General features: G+C 44.3%; 1 long non-coding RNA gene and 1 pseudogene across 1 annotated transcript; both read right to left on the reverse strand.

Annotated features, from left to right (window-relative positions):
- Window positions 1-273: 273 nt before the first annotated feature.
- LOC115840700 (large ribosomal subunit protein mL40 pseudogene) lies at window positions 274-1,265 on the reverse strand (annotated as a pseudogene).
- A 3,815-nt stretch (window positions 1,266-5,080) lies between these two features.
- On the reverse strand, window positions 5,081-19,574 carry LOC132597660 (uncharacterized). Its single transcript, XR_009564806.1, has 3 exons — window positions 19,448-19,574; window positions 6,310-6,403; window positions 5,081-5,516 (listed from the first exon to the last, which is right to left on the reverse strand). It is a non-coding gene; the product is annotated as an uncharacterized lncRNA (long non-coding RNA).
- Between the last annotated feature and the right edge of the window lie 4,711 nt (window positions 19,575-24,285).

Here is a 24,285-nt window from a genome sequence, read left to right on the forward strand (position 1 = left end):
ACCTCTAAAAATTGTGAATCACTATACTGTACACCTGCAAGCCATGCAATATGGTACATCAACTATACCTCCATTAAAAAACAACAAAAACTGCACGCATCTTACCACGCTTCCAGTATACTAGACTTTTCTTGCTCCTCCTGTGCAATCAGAATGACTCCCTTATAATAGATCAATATGTTCTGAGATGTCCAAATGGCCCAAGTCAAGCATTGAGCCCTGGTCATTCCGGCTCTCAGGGCCAGTGTGTTCTGTGGACAGCTGCCTGCAGCTCTAACTCTTGAACTCCACCTGTGTGTACACCTTGGTGATGTCGTGGTACCTGCCTTCCGGGGGCTTGTAGTTGGAGATCGGCGGCGTGTACTCTAGCCCCTGTCTCTCAAAGGGGAATAGACTGGGGTCCCGCTCGGTGGCTGCCTCGTGGCGTTCCGGGGATGTGAGCCGCAGCTCCTGCAGACTCCCTGCCGGGCCTCAAGCATGGACCTGACAGCGTCCTTCTCCAGTTCCATATTGTAGAGCGACCACTTCTTCAGAAGCAGAGCTCTCTGCTCGCTCTCCTCCAAGGGGAGCTGCACCGCAGGCCGGTGTCTCACTTTCCCCGGGAACTTCACAGCCGTGATAAAATCCTTGAGGGGAATTAGCTCGCGGCCGTCGTGGCATCCTTTTCTTCAAGCTGTCCTTGGCGGCTTGGCCTTTTGTTTGGATTTTTCTTCTCCTTCTTTTGCTCCTTCTCCTTCTTCCTCCTCTTTCTCTTTCTCCTGCTTCTCCTACTCTTCCTCAGGGGCTCTGCTCTCTTGGGAACAAGTCCCCAGAAGCACAACCACGAAGCTCTCGTGATGTCTCTCATCTGTGTCTGCCAAGCTCCCGGAAGCTGGGTCAGGGGCACAGGGGCACTCCAGCAGGGACCTTCTAACCACTTTAAAGTGTATAACTCGGTGGTATTTGGTATGTTCACCATGTATGAAACCATTACCACTATCTAGTTCCAGAATATTTTCATCACTCCAAAAGGAAATCCCAATTCTCCTCGCCCCAGCCTCTGGCCATCCCTGCTCTATTTTCTGCATTTGCCTATTCTGAATATTTCAAATAAATAGAATCATTAGATAGTATGTGGCCTTTCGTATCTGGCTTCTTAGCATAATGTTTTCAAGGTTCATCTATGTTGCAACTTGTATCAGTACTTCATTTCTTTCTGAGGCTGAATAATATTCCACTGTATGGACATACCACATTTTATTTACCCGTTCATCAGCGATGGACATTTGGGTTGTTTCCACCTTTTGGCTATTGTGGATAATACTGCTATGAACATTCATGTACGAGTTTTCGTTTGAACACCTGTTTTCACTTTTGAGTATATGCCTAGGAGTGGAAGGATATGGTACTTCTGTGTTTAACTTACTGAGGAATTGCCAAAGTGTTTTCCACAGTGGCTGCACCATTTTATATCCTCACCAGCAATGCAGAACGGTTTTAATTTTTTTGCATCCCAGCCAACACTTGGCTGTTTTCTGTATTTATGATTATAGTCATTCTAGTGGATGTGAAGTGGTATCTTATTGTGGTTTTGATTTGCATTTACCTACTTAGCAATGACAATGAACATTTTTTTCATGTGTTTTTTGGCCATTTGTATATCTTTTTTGGAGAAATGTCTATTCAAGTCCTTTGCCCATTTTTGAATTGGGTTGTTTAGTTTTTTTGTTGTTGAGATTTAGGAGTTCTCTATATAGTCTGAATATTAATCCCTTATCAGATATATGATGTGCAAATGTTTTCTCCCATTCTGTGGGTTGCCTTTTTACTCTGTTGATATTGGCTTTTGGTGCACAAAATGTTTAATTTTTGTAAAGTCCAATTTGTCTTTTTTTTTCTTTTGTTGCCTGTGACTTTGGATATATCCAAGAAATCATGCCAAATGCCATGTCATGAAAATTTTGCCCTATATTTTCCTCTAAGAGTTTTATAGTTTTAGGTCTTACACTTGTCTTTGATTCGTTTTGTGTTAATTTTTAAAAATTGAAATGTTGTTAATGTACAATATTATGTTATCATTATGTAATGCCCCTCTTTATCCCTGCTTTGTCTAAAATTAATATAGCTACTACTACTTTCTTTTAATTAGTGTTAACATGGAATATCTTTCTCAATCCGCTTACCTTTTTTTTTTTTTTTTTTGCGGTACGCGAGCCTCTCACTGCTGTGGCCTCTCCCGTTGCGGAGCACAGGCTCCGGACGCGCAGGCTCAGCGGCCATGGCTCACGGGCCCAGCCGCTCCGCGGCATGTGGGATCTTCCCGGACCGGGGCACGAACCCGTGTCCCCTGCATCGGCAGACGGACTCTCAACCACTGTGCCACCAGGGAAGCCCGACCATTATCTTTTATCCGGATGACTTTAATCTTTCACCAGAGGATGTTCTACGTTTACTCTTTGGGCTCCTGCGCTGAGAACTTGATCACGTCAAGTTAGGGACTGAGCTGGATTGGGGATAAGTTCCAGTTTTATGAATACTCTATCTACCTTTGTTTCATCCTCATTTCTCAGGCATGAGCCTTCTGGGCTTTTGAATGAGAGCCTAGACATTCTCTGTCTCAGCCTGTGGGCTGTGGGAGGTTTTATTCTGTGTTTCGGAGGTTTTGAGTTTAACTCTCCCACCTCCCGCCCCACATATCTTCAAAAGCCCCTTTGTTTCAGGCAGGCCCTCTTTCTGTAATTGGACTTTGGCTCCTAAACACCATGCGACTGCAGAAGATTTTGCTCCCTCCAGCTTTCAGGGGCTTCCAGGAGCCTCCAGCTCCTCAGGACCACCAAAATCTTGGCTGGTTTCTCTTTCTCCCAGTCATGTTCCTTTGCCTGAGCTAAGCCTTTGTGTCCAGAATTGGCAAATGCCTCCAGAGAAAAATATTTGACCAGTGATCCTCAGCTTATTCAGGAATGAAGGCTCTTCTGTCTTTGGAATTTTAGTTCATCTCATTCAGAGCTCTCTGCTGACTTTAAAAAGATGATTCTTGCAATTTTTTTGTTTTTCTTCTAACTTCTGCAGTGGGAGCATTGGTCTGCTGAAAACCTCTATATCCTGGTTGGAAATAGAAGTTTTTTGATCTTTTCTTAAATTCTGTATAATTTACTTTCATTATTTCTTCAAATATTTTCTCCTCTCCAACTTCGTTTCTCTTTCTGAAGTCTTATATCTGGATATTTTTACTTCTACTTTAATACTCTGTAACTCGTATTATTTCTTTTATATTTTCTAATTATTTTTGAAACTTCCGACTGGGAAAGTTATTCAATTTGGTCTTCCAGTTCACTAACATTTTCTTCAGCTGTATTCATTTTATTTATCCCATCTACCTGGACTGATCAGCACTTCTGGTTCTGAAGGGCTACTAAGAATTTATCAGACTGTTATATTCATTCTTTCACGTATTCATCAAATATTCATTGAATGCCTACCTTATGCCAGGCTGGGTTCTAGGCGTGGGAAATTCAATCACCAACTATACAAAGGAGGCTTAATAATTTAAACCTCTAGCTCAGATTCACACATGCAACAGCCTACTTGACATCAGAGGCATCTCAAACTCAACATGTCCAAAACTGAACCAGGGATCTTTCCCTAATCAGTATTCCCTTGGTGGCAAGGGGCAGAACTCCAAGTCAAACTGGTTTAAGCCGTAAAGCAAAATTATTGGTTTAGTTAACTGAAAAGTCCAGGGGTAGGATGACTTCAGGCCTGGCTGATTGATATTAGAGGCTCAATGATATTGACAAGACGCAGCATCTGTTTTTCCATCTCTTGCTTCTGCTTTTTTCTCTGCCGACTTACTTTGTGGGATCTTGGTTCCCCCGCCAGGGATTAAACCCAGGCCCTCGGCAGTGAAAGCGTGGAGTCCTAACCACGGGACTGGCAGGGAATTCCCTCTGCTGACTTAACTTCTAGGCTTACCCTCCTCACATTAGGGTGAGATGGTCACCAGCACCAACAGGCTTACATGCTTCCAGCTCAGTGACTCCAGCAGACAGACAGAGATTCTGTTTTACCAATAATTCCATCATCAGCTCCAGGCTTGAGTCTTGCTGACTTTGCTTGGGTTTTGTGCCTTGCTATGAACCAGTCCTTGTAATTTGGAGAAGGAATCTTTGGATGAGCCAGGTCTAGGTCTTAGGCTGACTCCTGCAGCTGAAGTTATGTTCTGCTAGATTTGCAACCCAGTGAAATAAGAAAGCCTCTTTCCTGAGCGCTCCATCAAATGTTTGAAGGGGGTTCTCATCCGCCTGGCTTAGGACTCATGGCCTTTTCCAAACCAATGTCTGTGTCCTATTGGTAGGCCTGGATCTGGAGTTGCCAGATTTAATGAATAAAAATACGAGACATTCAGTTACATTTGAATTTCAGATAAATAATGAATAAAATGTGAAGATCCCTATGTCCCAAGTAGGCATCCTGTACTTTATCTGGCAACATTAGCTGGGCCACGCACCAGTCCCACAACGTGGGGGATGAGATCAGCCACACCCAGACCACTTGGTGTAAGTGTGAGAAGCACAATTCCAAAAGGAAAAACGGAGGTGCTGTTTCCAGAAAGAAGCATGGACGTGGACTGCACAAATGACAGTTGACCTTGATACTCTCTGTGCACACCCAGTTCATTGCAACCCATTAGCCCTTCCCCATCTCCTTTATCCCTGCTGAGAGATCCCCATTTGGTACAGGAAGTAGATAGCACTCCCTTGATTTTAGGAATATAGGCTCTGCCCTCAGCCCCAGGGGATACATTATGATTACTCTAAACTACCAATGATAATCCTTTTCTTTTTTGCCAAATGACTGGTGTTAAAGAGAAAATTATTCATGACAATTGTTGACGATGGTCAGGTAGACTTTATTCAAGGGGCTACTACAATGAGGGTTTGTATTCGGGGAGGGAGATCTGGATCAACTTCGAACACAATAAGGAAAAGTGGGGATTTATAGTCAAGGAGCAGGGTGGGGGTCAGTGGATGGAAATTTACTAAATGGAAACCTCAGGGGTGAGGGCGGGATTGTGGCTAAACCGACCTAACAGAGTCTTGCTAAAACTGAATGATGCAGAGATGAATACAGAAGCCCAAAATTCAGGGCACAGATGAGAATAGAGTTCAAAGTAGCCTGACTGGAGTTTGCCAAGGAAGAATCTTTGTCACTGATACAGATCTTCCGAGCTTCCTCTGTGTCCAGGTATGGTCATGCAGCCAGTTCCGGCCCATGAGAGGCAAGGGGAAATTTGCTGGGGAGTTTCTGGAGAGGATTTTACTTCCCAGATAAAAAGACAGAGCCCCTGAAGGGAAGGACCTTGTGCCCCTGCACCCTACTTTTTACTTGGAACGCTGGTGTGAGCACATGATATATGGAGCTATGTCTGTCAGGAGACAACAAACACAGGAGTAAAAAGCCAGCATGCAAAAAATGACGGGGCTGAAGAGTGGAAAGAGTCTGAGAAAACTCTGGAAACTCCAACCTCCAGGCTTCATCTGTAAACAATAAACAGCCTCTTATAGTTTAGCCTATGCCTTCTGGTACTTGCAGCCACATGCTCCCCAGCTCATCTGCTCCCTCCCCTCAGCCTGCTTTTCTCCCCAGTCCCACAGCTCAATAATTAACACCATCACCTTTCCTTTCATGCAAATCAAAACTTCACCGTCATCACTGGAGCCTCCCTCTCCTCCCACTGTCCCTCCCCCATTTCTGTTGAACTTCCTCAGTGACTCTGGAATCTGCCTGCATTCTACATTTCCACGTCCACTGTCGTATTCCTAGCAGCTCCTCTTTTCTCTCCTGGTCCAGTTCAAAGGCTTTCTATCCATCTCCAACAAAGCCTCTACTCTTTGTTCCCCTGCAATATCTTTCCACAGTTATCTTTTCAAAATATAAATCTGATAATGTCAACATCCCCCACAATGTTTAAACACCCTTCGGTTACCTCCTCTTACTCTTAGAAAAAAGACAAAAATCCTTAACAAAGCCTTTAAAACCCTTCATGCTTGGCCCTGCCTCAAGCCATATCTCATCCATGCCACTTTCCTCTTTATATGAGTCTGTTTCCTTCCACCACAGGACCTTTGCACATGCTGGAATGCCTAGAATGATGTTCCCCACCTCCACTCCCCTGACGCACTCCTGCTCTGCCTTCAGATCTTTCCTTTACCCTGGCTTTCTCAGGTGAGCCTTTTCCTGTCCACAGAGACCCTCTCTATTGCTCTCAAGACCTAGGAGATGTCCACAGGTATCTCTTCCCTGCCTCCCCTGGAATCCCGCCAGGATTACCTTCAATTGCTGAGATCCTTCCCCTCTGGAACAATCCAGCTGCTTTGCTTCTGTGAACCCAGGCTTTCAAATCAATGACCTGCTAATTCTTCCACTGCAGTGAGAACAGAAGACAAATTAACATTTCAGTACATTATTCTGACATACAAATAAGAAGGTAATTACATTCTTGTGTTTTCCTGACTGGGTTTTGCAGCAGACCACCATAGGTCCTTGAAATGCCTACAGGAAACCTAAAGTATGAGGACAATTGAACCAGGAGCAGAGGGAGAAATGCATTCCAGGTGCTGTATGTGTACAGCCTCCTCCTTGAGGCGTCCTGGAGTGCTAGCAGTTAGAGATGAGGATAAGGGGTAAGCTGGGCTGTGAAGGAACGGATTCTGATTCTGAGGGCAATGAGAAGCCAGAGGGCTTTAAGCAAGGGAGGTACTGCACCAGATTTTCTTTAGAAAGATCATTCTAGTGCTGTGTGTAGAATGGATTGCAGGGGACAAGACTGGGGCAGGGAGATAGAGGAGGAGGCTGATGCAGTGGTGCAGGAGAGATGATGGTGTGAAATTAATTAAGCAAGGAGGCCATTAGCCTGAGGGGGCTCTAATGCTACATCACCTATGGAAGCAAACCAAAATTTAAGCCTGCGAATATCTCAAGGTTATGAAAGCAAAACCTAAAGACAAACAACCACAAAGAGCCAACTAGGATTTAAGCTATAGCCAATCAATATTTCCTTACTTTGCTTCCAGTTTTTCCATATAAAAGTTTTCTTCAGCTCCCATCAACAGAGCACTTCTAACCACGTCCAGTTTGGCACTGCTTTATTTGAATTGATTTTTGCTCAAATAAATTCCCTAAAAATTTAGTAGGCCTCAGTTCATCTTTTAACGGTTCTGGTGTCAGAAGTGGGATCCAAAAGAGATGCCAAACGGCCCTCAGAAGCAACAAGCAACCAGGCAGAGGTACCTGCTGAGCCCATTGAGCTCACTGCTTTCTTGCTACATCTGAAAGGGGGGTAAGTTCCTTTCATGTCTGAGGTTTGCAGGTTTTGTGTTTGAAAGAGTTCCCTGAATTTATTCAAGTATTTCTTTCTCTAGACTGGGTCTGGGGGCCAGCTGACTTAAAAGAAACTGGACTGGGATGGGAACATATGTATATGTATAACTGATTCACTTTGTTATAAAGCAGAAACTAACACACCATTGTAAAGCAATTATACCCCAATAAAGATGTTAAAAAAAAAAAAAAAAGAAAAGAAACTGGACTGGGTCCAGGGTCAGATTAGGTCTGACTTAAGCTGGACTGGGTCTGTTAGGGGAAATACTGACTGAAACTGCCCGCCCTGACCAGGCAACATAGTAACCACTTGCATGAGTTATTTTAAACAGGAGGTCCTGGTAAGGAACACAGAACTAACAAGCTACCACCAACTGGAAGAATTCAGGAAAGGTCAAAATGAGAGAGGAGATGCCAGTCCATTTCTCCTTCCAACCTCCCAGAATCCTTCTCACTGGAATCATCTTGGCTGAGTGATGCACGTACCACCAGTAAGGACCCTGAGTCAGAATGATTGGCCAGAGACAACCCGGAAACTAACCCCATTCCCATAAAACCCGAGACTGCAAGCCACGTGGCAAAGCAGTCCTCCTGGATTCCCTAACCCTCCTGCTCTCCACCTGGGTACCGCTTCCCAATAAAGTCTCCTGCTTTGTCAGCACGTGTGTCTCCTTGGACAATTCATTTCCAAGTGTTAGACAAGAGCCCACTCTCGGGCCCTGGAAGGGGTCTCCCTTCCTGCAACAGGTCCAGTGTGAGGCCTCAGGTAATAAGGGGGAAAAAAAGAGAAAAATTGGTTCCCTGAGTCCAAAAAATCTGGGACTCCTCTGTCTGGGACCCTGGCTAACTATATGTATAAAATTATGGGCCCAGAATCTGTGTTTTTCTGAACCAGTGGGTTAAACTTACCAAAGATAACCTTAAATTGCAGTGGTCACAATAGGGAACTTTTAACCTAGACAAGCATATCTTTACAAGGTGCTCTAGAGAAAAAAAGGGGCCCAAATCTCCCCAAAACAATGGGGTGCATTTTTTTTTTACTGGTATGCTGAAGCATCTTAGAAACACAATGAATCGAAAATTGCTTCTTTAAAAGATTCTTTACAAAACACAAATGAAAAGTTTAAGCAACAAATTGACAGTCAATCTAAAAAACTCTAAGAAGTGCACACTGACTAACTTGACTCCAACTGCTCCTTCCCTTAAACCTCCCCTCCCTAAATTTTCTGAACCTACCAATCCCTTTACACCTTTTATTTTATTTTAAAAATTTATTTATTTATTGGTTGTGCTGGGTCTTTGTTGAGGCAGGCGGGCTACTTAGTTGCAGCAGGTGGGCTCCTTAGTTGCGACTCATGGGCTCCTTAGTTGAGGCATGTGAACTCTTAGTTGTGGCATGCATGTGGGATCTAGTTCCCTGACCAGGGATCAAACCCAGGCCCCCTGCCTTGGGAGTGTGGAGTCTTCACCGCTGCTCTACCAGGGAAGTCCCACTCAATTGCCTTTTAAAGTGAGGCCCTCTGCTGAGCCTTGAATACTAAATGTAGCCATCTTTTCTCATGGTCAAAGGCTGAATTAGGGCCATCATAAAAGGTTCTCCAAATCCTCAAGAGAATCCTCAAAAGTTTTATGAGGAATTTAGAATTCTAATTGCAGCCTACGATATGGGCTCCCAGATCGCTGCCAGTTTATTCCTATGACGTTAGGACCTAGCAATGCCCAAAAATAAATGACTGAAGCCCAGTGGGAAGCCCCCAAGAGTGATATTAAAGACCCACATGCAAACTGCTCTGCCAGGGATGGCCCAAAAGGCTCTAGAAAAATAGCCCAAGACCTACGTGAAAAAAAAATTTTTAATTAATTAATTTATTTATGGCTGCGTTGGCTCTTTGCTGCTGCGTGCAGGCTTTCTCTAGTTGTGGCGGCAGCAGGGGCTACTCTTTGTTGAGGTGCGCAGGCCTCTCATTGCGGTGGCGTCTCACATTGCAGAGCATGGGCTCTAGGCGTGCAGGCTCAGTAGTTGTGGCTCACGGGATCTAGAGCGCAGGCTCAGTAGTTGTGGCACACAGGCTTAGTTGCTCCACGGCATGTGGGATCTTTCCGGACCAGGGCTCGAACCTGTGTCCACTGCATTGGCAGGCGGATTCTTAACCACTGAGCCACCAGGGAAGTGCCTATTTGAAAGTATTGATAAGGTATTTCCTCAGAAGACTGACTGGTCTATCAGTCAATCTTGCAAACAACACAAAAAGAATAAAGCAGTCTCAGATCATAAGACAAAATTGGAAACTCTGTGAAATTTCGGGCTTTCTTTATTAAATGAAGGCTCAGAAAACACCTTCACTTCCTTATTCATTAGCAACCTCTGGCTGAACTAAGTAGCCTAATAAAGAGACACAAGCTGTGCTGGGAAGCCACTTTCTTGCTGGATTAATAGCCCTAGCTAAGCATTTTGAAAAAACCTTGGAGCAAGCTGAAATTCAAAAAGCCAACCAACTTACGGCCCTGAAGTTACAATAGTTCCAAGGGCCAAGGGGACCTCCACGAACACATTTCAAGCTAGAACCTAGAGATTCTTCACTCAGGAATACTGTGCCCTGAAGTGTCTGCCTTTGCTGTACACGAGTGGGGTACTGAAAAAAGCAATGCCCCCTGCTGAACCCATCGTTTAAGAGACCTCCACCTATTAGTCCAGACTGCCTTTCCATTGGGGGAAGTCAAACAATTTGATTACTGAAATAATAAGCATCGATGGGGCTCTGAGGGATCCTTTGGTAAGTTGCTCCCCAGGATTCCTCTAAATGAGAAAAGGGAAACTAAGATAAACAATGCAGAATGTGGCACAGTATTGGGGTTTACTATTGTCACTTTATCTATATTAAAACCCACTTTCACAAAACAGCGAAGCCCTTGGAGTAAAGTATTCCCATACTGGGAGTTTCTAGCCAAAGGCAAAGGGTATTTGTGTCTAAACTAAACTAGCCCAGATGACACTAGGGCCATTTTGGGGAAACCATACTTTCCTTCTGTGTGACGTGGCCCCAGTAAGCCTGTTAGGATGAGATTTGCATTCTAAAATAAAGAGTTACATAAAATTTAACTCAGAAGGAATTTCCTGACCCTCCTGAACCTGAGGTGTTCTGCTCTCTGCAAGCAGGAATTGATGAAATTGAGACTCTAAAGTATGAAAGCTCTTAACTCTCAGAGTGCGTGAATGCCGGACTTCCCTGGTGGTGCAGTGGATGAGAATTCACCTGCCAGTGCAAGGGACACGGGTTCAAGCCCTGGTCCAGGAAGATCCCACATGCCGCAGAGCATCTAAGCCCATGTGCCACAACTACTGAACCTGCACTCTAGAGCCCGCGAGCCACAACTACTGAAGCCTGCGTGCCTAGAGCCTGTGCTCCACACAAGAGAAGCCACCGCAATGAGAAGCCTGTGCACTGCAACGAAGGCTAGGCCCCAACTCGCCGCAACTAGAGAAAGCCCACGCACAGCAACAAAGACCCAACGCAGCCAAAAAAAAAAAAAAAAAGAAATTGCTTTGACCACTTGGGGTCTTTTGTGTTTCCATGCAAATCGTAAAATTTTTTGTTCTAATTCTGTGAAAAATGCCATTGGTAATATGCTAGAGATTGCATTGAATCTGTAGATTGCTTTGGGTAGTATAGTCATTTTCACAATGCTGATTCTTTTTTTTTTTTAATATTTATTTATTTATTTATTTGGTTGCACCGGGTCTTAGTTGCAGTAGGTGGGCTCCTTAGTTGCAGCTCATTGGCTCCTTAGTTGCAGCATGTGGGCTCTTTAGTTGTGGCAGGTGGGCTCCTTAGTTGCGGCAGGAGGGCTCCATAGTTGTGGCATGCAAACTCTTAGTTGCAGCATGCATGTGGGATCTAGTTCCCTCACCAGGGATCGAACCTGGCCCCCCTGCATTGGGAGCGTGGAGTCTTATCCACTGGACCACCTGGGAAGTCCCATACAATATTGATTCTTCCAATCCAAGAACATGGTATATCTCTCTATCTGTTTGTGTCATCTTTGATTTCTTTCATCAGTATCTTATAGTTTTCTGAGTACAGGTCTTTTGCCTCCTTAGGTAGGTTTATTCCTAGGTATTTTATTCTTTTTGTTGCAATGGTAAATGGGACTGTTTCCTTAATTTCTCTTTCTGATTTTTCATTGTTAGTGTATAGGAATGCAAGAGATTTCTGTGTATTAATCTTACATCCTCCAACTTTACCAAATTCACTGATTAGCTCTAGTAGTTTTCTGGTGGCATCTTTAGAATTTTCTATGTATAGTATCATGTCATCTGCAAGCAGTGACAGTTTTACTTCTTCTTTTCCAATTTGGATTCCTTCTATTTCTTTTTCTTCTCTGATTGCCATGGCTAGGACTTCCAAAACTATGCTGAATAATAGTGGCAAGAGCGGACATCCTTGTCTTGTTCCGATCTTAGAGGAAATGCTCTCAGTTTTTCACCATTGAGAATGATGTTTGCTGTGAGTTTGTTGTATATGGCCTTTATTATGTTGAGATAGGTTCTCTCTATGCCCACTTTCTGCAGAGTTTTTTTTTTAATAATATATGGGTGTTGAATTTTGTCAAAACCTTTTTCTGCATCTATTGAGATGATCGTATGGTTTTTATTCTTCAATTTGTTAATATGGTGTATCACAAGGATTGATTTGCATATACTGAAGAATCCTTGCATCCCTGGGATAAATCCCACTTGATCATGATGTATGACCCTTTTAATGTGTTGTTGGATTGTTTGCTAGTATTTTGTTGAGGATTTTTGCTTCTATGTCCATCAGTGATATTGGTCTGTAATTTTCTTTTTTTGTGATATCGTTGTCTGGTTTTGGTATCAGGGTGATGGTGGCCTCATAGACTGAGCTTGGGAGTGTTCCTCCCTTTGTAATTTTTTGGAACAGTTTGAGAAGGATGGGTGTTCGCTCTTGTCTAAATGTTTGCTAGAATTTGCCTGTGAAGCCACCTGGTTCTGAACTTTTGTTTGTTGGAAGGTTTTTTTGGCTGCATTGGGTCTTCACTGCTGCGCAAGGGCTTTCTCTAGTTGCGGCGAGTGGGGGCTACTCTTCTTTGTGGTTCATGGGCTTCTCATTGTGGTGGCTTCTCTTGTTGCAAAGCACAGGCTCTAGGCGCATGAGCTTCAGTAGTTGCAGCACGCAGGCTCAGTAGCTGTGGTGCACGAGCTTAGTTGCTCCGTGGCATGTAGGATCTTCCTGGACTAGGGTTTGAACCCCTGTTCCCTGCATTGGCAGGTGCATTCCTAACTGCTGTGCCACCAGGGAAGTCCCTGTTGGAAGATTTTAAATCACAGTTTCAATTGCATTACTTGTGATTGGTCTGTTCATATTTTCTATTTCTTCCTGGTTCGGTCTTGGAAGGTTGTACTTTTCTAAGAATTTGTCCATTTCATGTTAGGATATGACTTATACTTATACCTCATGCTGTTGAGAGTCTATTAAACTCCCAACAGACTCACCATTTTTCAGCAAGCCGACTAACTGAGATCCTTCTCCTTTCCCTTTTTTTTTTTTTTTTGGCCTAGCTGCACAGCATGTGGGATTTTATAGTTCCCTGACCAGGGATCAAACCCATCCCCCCTGAAGTGGAAGCGCAGAGTCTTAAGCACTGGATCGCCAGGGAAGTCCCTGCTTTCACTTTCTAAGCTCCATCATTTTTTTTTTCATTTTATAGTTTTATTTCATTCCCATATATGTGTGTGTATATATATACATTTTTTTTTACATCTTTATTGGAATATAATTGCTTTACAACATTGTGTTAGTTTCCACTGGACAACAAAGTGAATCAGCTCTATGTATACATATATCCCCATATCCCCTCCCTCTTGAATCTCCCTCCCACCCTCCCTATCCCACTCCTCTATATCGTCACATAGCATCGAGCTGTTCTCCCTGTGCTATACATCTAAGCTTCTTGAGCGCTGCAACTTTCTCAACACTGCTGCCCTTGCAGACAGTGGTACAGATCACTGTAACTGTGTAGACGTGGTGTCATGGTTATTGACCCCTTGCATTGACGTACAGGACACATCGTTAGAAAACCGAGATTTGATACTCTTTGTCGCTGGGTCCTATGCTAAGAATGCGGAAGGGAAAAATCAATCAGGATATGCTATGACAGCTCAATAGGAATTATTGGAAAGGTGAAGCCTTCCCCAGTTTAACTTTGCTCACCAGCAGAACAATATGCTCTCACTCGGAGTTGTCAGCTATTCAAAGGAAAATCAGTAAACCTTTATACAGATAGTAAATATGACTTTGGGGTGGTCCATGACTTTGGTATATTATGGAAACAGAGAGGTTTCTCACTGCTGGTGGAAGGCTGATCAAAAATGGGCCCCAGGGCTTTGCTGGTGGTGCAGTGGTTAAGAATCCACCTGCCAATTCAGGGGACACAGGTTCGAGCCCTGGTCCGGGAAGATTCCACATGCCACGGAGCAACTAAGCCCGTGTGCCACAACTACTGAGCCTGCGTTCTAGAGCCCGTGAGCCACAACTACTGAGCCTGTGTGCCACAACTACTGAAGCCTGCACGCCTAGAGCCCGTGCTCTGCAACAAGAGAAGCCACAGCAGTAAGAAGCCCATGCACTGCAACGAATAGTAGCCCCCGCTCGCCGCAACTAGAGAAAGCCCGCGCGCAGCAACAAAGACCCAACGCAGCCAAAAATAAATAAATAAAATAAAAATCTTAAAAAAAAAAAATGGGCCCCAAGTAGCACTCCCCCAGTGGTCCAGTAGTTAGGGCTCTGTGCTTCCACTGCAGGGGGTGCAGGTTCTATCCCTGGTCGGGAAATTTCCACATGCTGCTCAGGGTGGGCAAAAAAAAAAGAAAAAAATAAACTGCGGCCCCAAGTAAATGAACAGCTCTCTGTCATTCTATTCTATTCTATTCTATTGTCTAACTGAATTGCAGTTATTAAAACTGAAGCTCATACTAGAAAGACAGAACGTGAGTATCAGGGAAATGCTCTAGCAGACTTCCATGCTAAGTCAGCCAGCACTAAAGTTGTACCAATACGCAACTTGAATGAACTCCGTAAGATTGATTCTAACCAAATTATTTATGATAATTTACATAAAAGACGAAATCAGGCATCTGAGCTGGAGCAACAATGTTGGGACCAACAAGGGTGCAAATTTCATATTAAACAATTCACTGAGGGCCAGGACAGTCGCCTGGTTCTTCCTGAATCCTTGAAAATGCCATTACTGAAAGCTCTACATTCTGCAACTCATCATGGCACAGACAAAACGATCCAAATTATGAAGAAGTATTGGTGGAATGACTACTCCAAGGTCACAAATTTGGTTTACCACCGATACCTGATTTGTCAAACCCAGAACCCTGGAAAGACTATTACGGTATTAGGTGGAGAATTCTCACCACCTACTGGGCAGGCCATTTGGACACTTCCAGATGGATTTCATTCACTTGCCTCCCTCAGTGGGTTACGGATATGTTCTTGTAATTGCTTGTACGTTCTCAGGATTGATTGAAGCCTTCCTATGCAGAAAGGCTGATGCCGCAACTGTGGCTCAGAAACTTTTAGAAAATATATTTCCTTCATGGCGCTTCCCCAGAGAAATCTTCAATGATAGGGGAACTCATTTCACCAGACAAAAAAATTAAACAAATAAAGCACTGCTGACTCAATGGCATTACTGTTGTCCTTAGTCAGCTGGTCAAGTTGAACAGACAAATGGTAACTTGAAACTAAAGCTAGCTAAATTAACAGAATCAACTGGACTGCCCTGGCCTGCAGTTCTACTATTCGTTTTAATGGTGATTAGATCAACACCTATGGGAAAGGATAAAGTAATACTTTATGAAATAGTGACAGGAAAACCTGTGCCCTTGGTGATAGAACCACATCTGTCTCCTGTACTCAAATTCTGATATGATTCAATATTGTAAAGCTTTAACGTATTACGCTAAAGTATATTTCCACCAGGTAAAAGAAGTTTTCATGACCCTCCTACAGATCGTCAAGCCTTCTACAACTTAGAACCTGGACAGTGGGTCTTCTTCTCAGGAAACGACACCTGAGAAAGACTGCCCTTGAACCTCGTTCGAAGGGACCATTCAGGTTCTCCTGACTACCCAGATAGCAGCCAAACTTCAGAGATTAAACCTTGGGTCCACATCTCCCAGTTGTAAAGGGCTCCTCCAAACTCTTGGAACTGCATACTAGCCAGAAATCTAAAGTTAGAGTTGGGAGATTCCTCCCCAGAAACAAATGACATCTTGAGGTGGACAGCTCTCTCAAGGTCACAGATCAAGGTCTTTATCTCCAATATGAAATCTTTATCCCTTTCACCTCCTTGCTATCTGCTTTTTCTCTTCATTAATGCATGGAAAGATAACACTATAATTAGGATTTCACAAACAATAGCTACTGCGGGAAACTTAACTAACTGCTGGATTGGTCATGCTAAACCAAAATCAGTACATGAAGGGAGAGACCCTTTAGTTTACCCTATAAGTAATTTCACTGAAATCCCAAATGCCACTGTGTGCCTAAATTGTTCGGCAGCTCCCTTTTATAAAGGTAAAAATACTAAATCTACACATCCCCATTCCTTGCTTCAATTTAATCCAACCCTGGGATGGGAAAATGAGATTCACTCAATATATATATATAAAAAACACTGCAGGGCTTCCCTGGTGGCGCAGAGGTTGAGAGTCCGCCTGCCGATGCAGGGGACGCGGGTTTGTGCCCCGGTCCGGGAGGATCCCACATGCCGCGGAGCGGCTGGGCCCGTGAGCCATGGCCGCTGAGCCTGCGCGTCCGGAGCCTGTGCTCCGCAATGGGAGAGGCCACAACAGTGAGAGGCCCGCGTACCGCAAAAAAAAAAAAAAAAAAAAGAACACTGCAGAGCAGCCAATGTAAGTCAGACCATTTATAGGCTTGCTGACGGGCCCATGTATTTAGGTGGACTTGGTAGGATGATGCTAACACCTCTGTACCAACCAATGAGCCCACAGATGCTAATACTTACGAGGGAGCCCTATGTACCCTTCCTGGCTGTGGCTTTATATGTGGACGCTTTGGTATTGGCCTCTATGCTTGAGCAACTCATTGTCTTGACAGCTGGCGGATGAAAGGGCACTGTGCTCTTTTATTTAGAAAATATTTTATTTACTTTTATTTTTGGCTACGTCAGGTCTTAGTTGCAGCTTGTGGGATCTTCGTTGCGGTATGCGGGATCTTTCGTTGGGGCGCACGGGCTTCTCTCTAGCTGTGGTGCGCGGGCTTCTCTCTAGTTGTGGCACGTGGGTTTTCTAGTTGTGTCGCGCGGGCTTAGTTGCCCCGCGGCATGTGGGATCTTAGTTCCCTGACCAGGGATCAAACCTGTGTCCCCGGCATTAGAAGGCGGATTCTTTACCACTGGACCATCAGGGAAGTCCCAGGGCACTGTGCTCTTGCTGCATTTAGTGTTCCATTGTCCCTTCATGATACCTCAGAAACTCAATGTTGGCCACACCCTTGAATTTATACCATGGAGCAAAAAGAAGTTTGTCAGGAGATGTTAACACCTCTGGATGGGCATCATTTGGGCGGTCCCTTCTTCCTTGGCTTGGAGTTAGTACAAACAAACATATGCTTAGAAACTTCTTAACGCTGGCAGCCATAGCTGAGTCTACTGCTAAGGCCTTGGGTGCACAACAGAAGTACCTAGGCTCTCTAGCTAAGGGGCTTTTAGATAGTAAAATCGCTTTAGATGATTTGTTGCCTGGACAAGGGGTCTGTGCCATAGCTAACACCTCCTGCTGTACCTGAATTAACACCTCTGGTGTTGTAAAAACTCGAATACAAGAAATGAACAAACAAGCTACTTGGCTAAAACATCAGGTACACATTGGTACCACATCAGGTACATTCTTTGATTTACTTGATACCAACTGGTTTGGTTTATGGGGGCCCTGGCTAAGGAGTGTACTTCAGTCTTTTGGTATTATCCCCCAGGAGTCATCATCGCAGTCTCCCTGGTGGGCTGTGTTGCCTCAAAGATCTCAAATGCATGTTTGCAGCCATCAGCAGCAAATCAGATGGTCTCACTGTGCTTGGAGAAACAGAAACAAGATGTACAATGGGATAAACAGCAAAAGCAATTCTTCTATGGGTCTGACATCATAACCTGATAAGAGCAATTTAACTCTCATAGTGACTGAGAATGGGGCTAATACTAAACTTTTGTTCATCCTCGGGATGATCAGAAGGGAGAATTGTTAAATTAAACAAAGAGACCATTCGACTGAGGTGGCGCTAGTGCCTCCGCACCTACGTAAGCAAACCAAAATGTTAACCTGTAAATACCTCGAGGTTATGAAAGCAAAACCTAACAACCAATCATTAACAGCCAAATAGCGTTGAAGCTATAGTCAATCAGTAATTTCCTTACTTTGCTTCCACCTTTTCTCTATAAAAGTTTTTCCTCAGCTCCCATCTGTGGAGTGCTTCTAACCACTTCCCATTTGATGATGACCAATTTGGATGGATTCTTTCTCAAATAAATTCCTAAAATTTTAATATGCCTCAGTATCTTTTTTTAAAATTTTATTCATTTATTTATTTTTGGCTGCACTGGGTCTTCGTTGCGGCGCGTGGGCTTTCTCTAGTTGCGGCGAGCGGGGGCTACTCTTCGTTGCGGTGTGCGGGCTTCTCATTGCGGGGGCTTCTCTTGTTGCGGAGCACTGGCTCTAGGCGTGTGGCTTCAGTAGTTGTGGCACGCGGGCTCAGTAGTTGTGATTTGTGGGCTCTAGAGCGCAGGCTCAGTGGTTGTGGCACACGGGCTTAGTTGCTCCGCAGCATGTGGGTTCTTCCCGGACCAGGGCTCGAACCCGTGTCCCCTGCATTGGCAGGCAGATTCTTAACCGCTGTGCCACGAGGGAAGTCCGCCTCAATACCTTTTAACAACAGGCTCTGAAAGTTCGGTCAGCAGGGGAGAGACACTTAGGAGTTAGAATCTAATGGCATTTGTGTGATTGGACATGGAATGTTGGGGACCATTCACATTCCCCAACATTATAAAACCGATAGGACCCCCCAAAGGATGTAAAAGTCCTAATAGTTCAGGCGGCAGCTTCTATTATCCCTGCACTGCTGCCAGCTTTGCACACTGGGCAAGTCCTTGATTATAGAGAACATGACATTTCAGGGCTGCTGTTTCATAGAACTTCCTGAAGGCCACATACAAGAACTAGTAACTGTGTATATATTGCATGAATAAGTGGGGAGATAATCAGAAAAGTGCTTGTCTTTCCCTAAGAATTGGGCAAATATAACCTAATGAAATACAACGACTGTTTTTAGTGAACAGTTAAGGGGAAGAAAGAAGACAGAGAAACAAGAAGGAGGAGACACGCCCAAGGGACAGTGGGCACCGAGTGGCCAAGGGGGCAGAGGTGGCCGCCCACCTGAAAGCCCCAGCAGCCTCCAGGCTGCTCCATCTCCCCGCAACTCTTCCTCTTTTTCTCATGATAGTATTTTATTGAATAACTTAAATCCTTCTGCATCTTACTTTTATCACTTTAATACACATAGCTCTACCTCATTCTTTTTTACTGCCATATAGTATTTATAGCATGAACATTCTCTGGCTTATTCAGCTCTTTCCCTGCTGAAGGACAGTTAGGTAATTCCTGGGTTGTCATTACCTGACATGCAAGGAACACCCTTTATCCATATCTTCTTGTACATGTACGTTTCTCCAGTGCAGAATCGCTGGATCAGAGGGTATGGGCATTTTGCACAAAAACTTTTTAGAATTTTGGAATAAATTTAGATTTATAGAAAAGTTGCAAAGAGTACCGAGAGTTCCCATATATCCCTCACCCAGTTTCCTCTACTGTTACCATCTTACATTATCACGGTACATTTGTCAAGACTAAGAAACCAACTTTTGCATGTTACTGTGAACTAAACTCTAGACTTTATTTGGATTTCATTAGTTGTATTAGTCTTCTCAGGCTGCTATAATAGAATATCACAGACTGAGTGACTTAAACAACATAAATTTATTTTCTCACAGTTCTGAAGTCAGGAAGTTCAAGAATCCAGGTGCCAACAGGGTTGTCTTATGAGGCCTCTCTCTTTGGCTTGCAGATGGTCACCTTCTCCCTGTGTCCTCACATGGCTTTTCTTCTGTGCACACCTGCAAGGGGAGAGAGAGAGAGCTCTTTGGTATTTCTTCCTCTTAGAAGGACACTAGTGTTATGGAATTAGGACCCCAGCCTTATGACCTCATTTAAACTTAATTACCACTCTAAAGGCCGTCTCCAAATATAGTCACCTTGGGGGTTAAGTCTTCAACATATGAATTTAGGAGGGGACACAATTCAGTCCATAACACTAGCTTTTCCACTAAGGTCCTTTATCTGTTTCAGGATCCAATCCAGGATACCACATTGCCTTTAGGAGTATGTGCATTTTTAGATTTCAATAGACTTGGTTAAATTGCTTTCCGAAGTGGCCCTAGTGGGGCTTCCCTGGTGGCGCAGTGGTTAAGAATCCGCCTGCCAATGCAGGTGACGCGGGTTCGAGCCCTGGTCCGGGAAGATCCCACATGCCGCAGAGCAACTAAGCCCGTGTGCCACAGCTACTGAGCCTGTGAGCCACAACTATTGAGCCCGCGTGCCACAACTGAAGCCCTCAAGCCTAGAGCCTGTGCTCTGCAACAGAGTAGCCCCCGCTTGCCACAACTAGAGAAATCCTGTGCCCACGCGCAGCAGTGAAGACCCAGTGTAGCCAAAAATAAATAAATAAATAAATTTTAAAAACAAAAACAAATTAGCCCTAGTAGTTGACACATTCCCAGCTGTGTGTCCCCCTTTCCTCATACCCTCCCCACTCCTGATAGTATCAAACTTTAAAATCTTCGCCAATCGATTGGGTGACTAACAATATCTTGCCGTTTAATCAGCAGCTTCCTGAATACAAGTAAAGTTGAGCTACACTTTGCTGGCCACCTGTCGTTCCTGGACTGTGAACTGCCTATTTTTAGCCTTTGACCTTTTTTTTTTTTTTTAAGTGTATGATGAGTTTTTCTTATTGAATTATAAGACCCTGTAACTTTGTGAGGGGAAGGGCTATGTCTTATAGTCACTGCTGGCACATAGTAGGTGCTTTTTGTTGCAAGAATCAGAGATTAACTTAAGGAAATGAAAAAGGGGATGTATCCCAGGGGACCCAAGTATGCGCGTAATGAGGCCTCCTCAGGGTTTGGAAGCAGGAAGGGCAGGCAGCATCTTTTCCCCTTTCCACAGTCTGGGTCTCCTCACCCTGTTCTGCATAGTGGGAGAGGATAGATGCAGCTTCAGTCACCCACCCTCAGACATCACCTAGCTGTCTATGAAATCCCGAAAAGTGTCAGGAGAGAGGATGTGATTGGCTTTGCATGGGTCAGGGTGACACTTCCACTGGACAGTCACCTCTAGGCCCTTAAGCTGGAATGTATGGAGGAAAGATGGCGGCTGGGGGCTCCCACTCTGGGTGGGGAAGGGTGAGCTGGGCAGAGAGCCAGAGGACAGCCAGCTCCTGCAGGACTGTGATGGACAGAATAGGAGAGATGGCCCCCAAAATGTGCCTTGCCCCTGTATTACTAGTATCTTGTTAGTAGCTGGAATGACAATATACTCTCAACATGAGTGACTAGACATCTTGTTTCTGCCATTCAGCATCCCTTCTTTTGTTAACTTCATATGGTTTTTCCTTATAGCATCCACCCTTCTCAGTCCACATGCTGACTCCTCCCAGAAAGGGCATCTGACCCCAGGTACAGGGAGGTGGCACATCCCATGTGTTTGGCCACAGTGACAGGTTGAGGGATAAACATGTGATTAAGCATGTGATCCAATTCAGGCCAATGAGAGTTAGACCTGGGATTTTGTTCACATTGCTGGAGAAAGGAAGATCTTTCTTTTCTGAGGGCCTTGAAGTGGCGAAGTAACAGGTCTGGAACTGCTAGGGGCCATCATTTGAAAGACCTGTCCGAAAGGGAACCAGGGAAGCAGGGTAAAAACAAAGAGAGAGGGACTTCCCTGGTGGTCCGGTGGTTAAGACTCTGTGCTCCCAATGCAGGGGACCCGGGTTCAATCCCTGGTCAAGGAACTAGATCCCACATGCCGCAACTAAGAACCCGCATACCGCAACGAAGATCCTGCATGCTGCAACTAAAGATCCCGCATGCTGCAGCTAAGACCCGGTGCAGCCAAATAAATAAATAAATGTTTTTTTTAAAAAAAAATGTTTTTTATAAAAAAATAAAAACAAACAGAGGGAGAGACAGAGAGACACTAAGATCATGGTGACACTACTGAGCCTTGGGTCAAGTCATGTCTGAAGACAGCTCTTCTGTAGTTTTCAGTCCCATGAACAAATACACCCTCTCCCCGCCTTAAAAAAAATACTGAACCAATTTAAGTTGTGTTTTCCATCAATTACCAATAAAAGTGTGCTGACTCATACTGAGACAGGATTAATGAAACATTAAGTAACCACCGGAATGTTCTGTGTTGGATGACAGGTTATAGAAAAGGGACAAAGAAATCCCACATGTCTGATGTTGTTTGTTTTTTATAAAGCAAGCATTTTATAAAGCAAATATTTATTTATTTTTGGCTGCGTCGGGTCTTAGTTGCAGCACATGGGATCTTTTCATTGTGGTGTGGGGGCTCTTCGTTGTAACACGCAGGCTTCTCTCTAGTCATGGCACGTGGGCTCAGTAGCTGTGGCGGGCTTAGTTGCCCCGCGGCATGTGGGATCTTAGTTCCCCGACCAGGGATCGAACCCGCATCCCCTGTATTCTTAGCCACTGGACCAACAGGGAAGTTTCCCACATGTCTGGTTTTGACACATTTAAAGAGGGACAGGGATGAAGCCCTTGCTGGTCAGTTACTTTTTTTTTTTTTTAATTAATTTATTTAGTTTTTGGCTGCGTTCGGTCTTCGTTGCTGCGCGTGGGCTTTCTCTAGTTGCGGCGAGCAGGGGCTGCTCTTTGTGGCAGTGTGTGGGCTTCTCATTGCGGTGGCTTCTCTTTGTTGCGGGGCACAGGCTCTAGGCACGCGGGCTGCAGTAGTTGTGGCTCGCGGGCTCTACAGCTCAGGCTCAGTAGTTGTGGCAAACGGGCTTAGTTGCTCCGCGGCATGTGGGATCTTCCCCGACCAGGGCTTGAACCCGTGTCCCCTGCATTGGCAGGCGGATTCTTAACCACTGTGCCACCAGGGAAGTCCCTCAGTTACTTCTTGGTCCCTGTTTCTGCTCAGGGCCGGGTCAGGGAGTTGGACCACTATGAGACTTGTCTCTCCTTAGTGGGGTGAAGTAGAGGGAAGACTAAAATCCTCAAATGTTTATGCCAGATCAGGAGGGTAGGACACTGAGACCATCTTGAAGACATCCCCACAATGAGGAGCTGGGGACCCAGCAGCAGGCCAGCTTCTGAGGCTGGTTCTGAGGACCTTTTGATGCATCTATGGTTTTCTGCACTAGTGGGAACTCAAGCCACTTGAGATGGTCCTTAGAGTTATTCTTCCTTTGGCACCAACAGGTAAGAATACGAATGCCATCCTGTATTTTCTGAGTGATCACGTCACCCCAATAAATAGTTATACAGCCTGGGCATTAAGAATGTTTCACTGGGGGTGGGGGGAGTGGGAGGTACAAACGATTGGGTGTAAGACAGGCTCAAGGATGTATTGTATAACACAGGGAACATAGCCACTATTCTGTAATAACTATACATGGAAAGTAACCTTTAAACACTGTATAAAAACAAAAAATTTTTAAACTTAAAAACAAACAAATAAAAGAGTGTTTCATTGGACCAGCTCCTCCAGAATCAGAATCAGAAATCAGAATGTGAGACCTAGGGTTTTCATCTCTGAGTCCACCTCAGTGGTGAGATCTGTAACAAACATTCAATAAACAAGAGTTGAATGAATGAATAAATGAACGTGTTTGAGAATAAACTTGTAGTGTGGGTAAGTGCAAGAAATTTTGAAAGTTCCAGAATGATAAGTATGGAGTAATTCCACTTAGTTAAAGCTTAAAAACATGTAAGTCATTGATTTATATTGTTTATGAATACGTGGGCAGTGAAAGTACTGGAACTTGTATGGGAAGGATAAGCAGCAGCTTCAGGAAGGGTGAACTTGTGGAGGGAGGAGGGAGATGGGGCAGGAAGGCTTGTCCTGGAGCTTCAACTGTCTCTGTGATATTTTCTTTCTTAAAAAATGCTATGTAGCAGATACATCAAAATGTTTACAGTTGTTAAAGCTGGGAGGTTATGAGAATATGTACATAGGTACTTATATAATTTTTTTCTGTATGTTTGAAATATTTTATAATTAAAAAAAGTGTTTTTAAGTGTCAGGGTTTTAGAGACCGGGAGGCTGGAGTTTAAGTCTTCTTTTCACCAGTTACTAGCTGTGTTTTGGACAAGTTACTTCCTTTCTCACCTGTGACTCTCCCTCTTGGGATATGTCACATCCTCTTCACCTGCAATGAACACTCGACTAAGTTAACACTGGGAAACAGCTTTTGCCAGTTTTCTCTTCTCTAAAAACAGAGACATTATTGGCTGTTTTATTTGCAAATTTGAGTGCCTGGGGTTGAAATGCCTCCCCTCTCTCTCCCCTCAACACGCACATATAAAGTTTGAAGTTTACCTTACACCTGGAGATAATCTTTAGGTTTGAAATTCCTTTGGAGTTTTACAAGGGATGATTTAACGTACAGTCTACATGGAAAGTCCCTTTGACGTTCATAGGCTATATGACCCATTGACTTTTGTTCTTTGGAAGGGTTTAGGTCTGCCCTCTAGAGAACACCGAAAACCTACTTTTCTGAACCTGTTCCGTAGTCCTGAGAC

This window comes from Globicephala melas, chromosome 8 (assembly GCF_963455315.2).
Source record: "Globicephala melas chromosome 8, mGloMel1.2, whole genome shotgun sequence".
NCBI lineage: Eukaryota > Metazoa > Chordata > Mammalia > Artiodactyla > Delphinidae > Globicephala > Globicephala melas.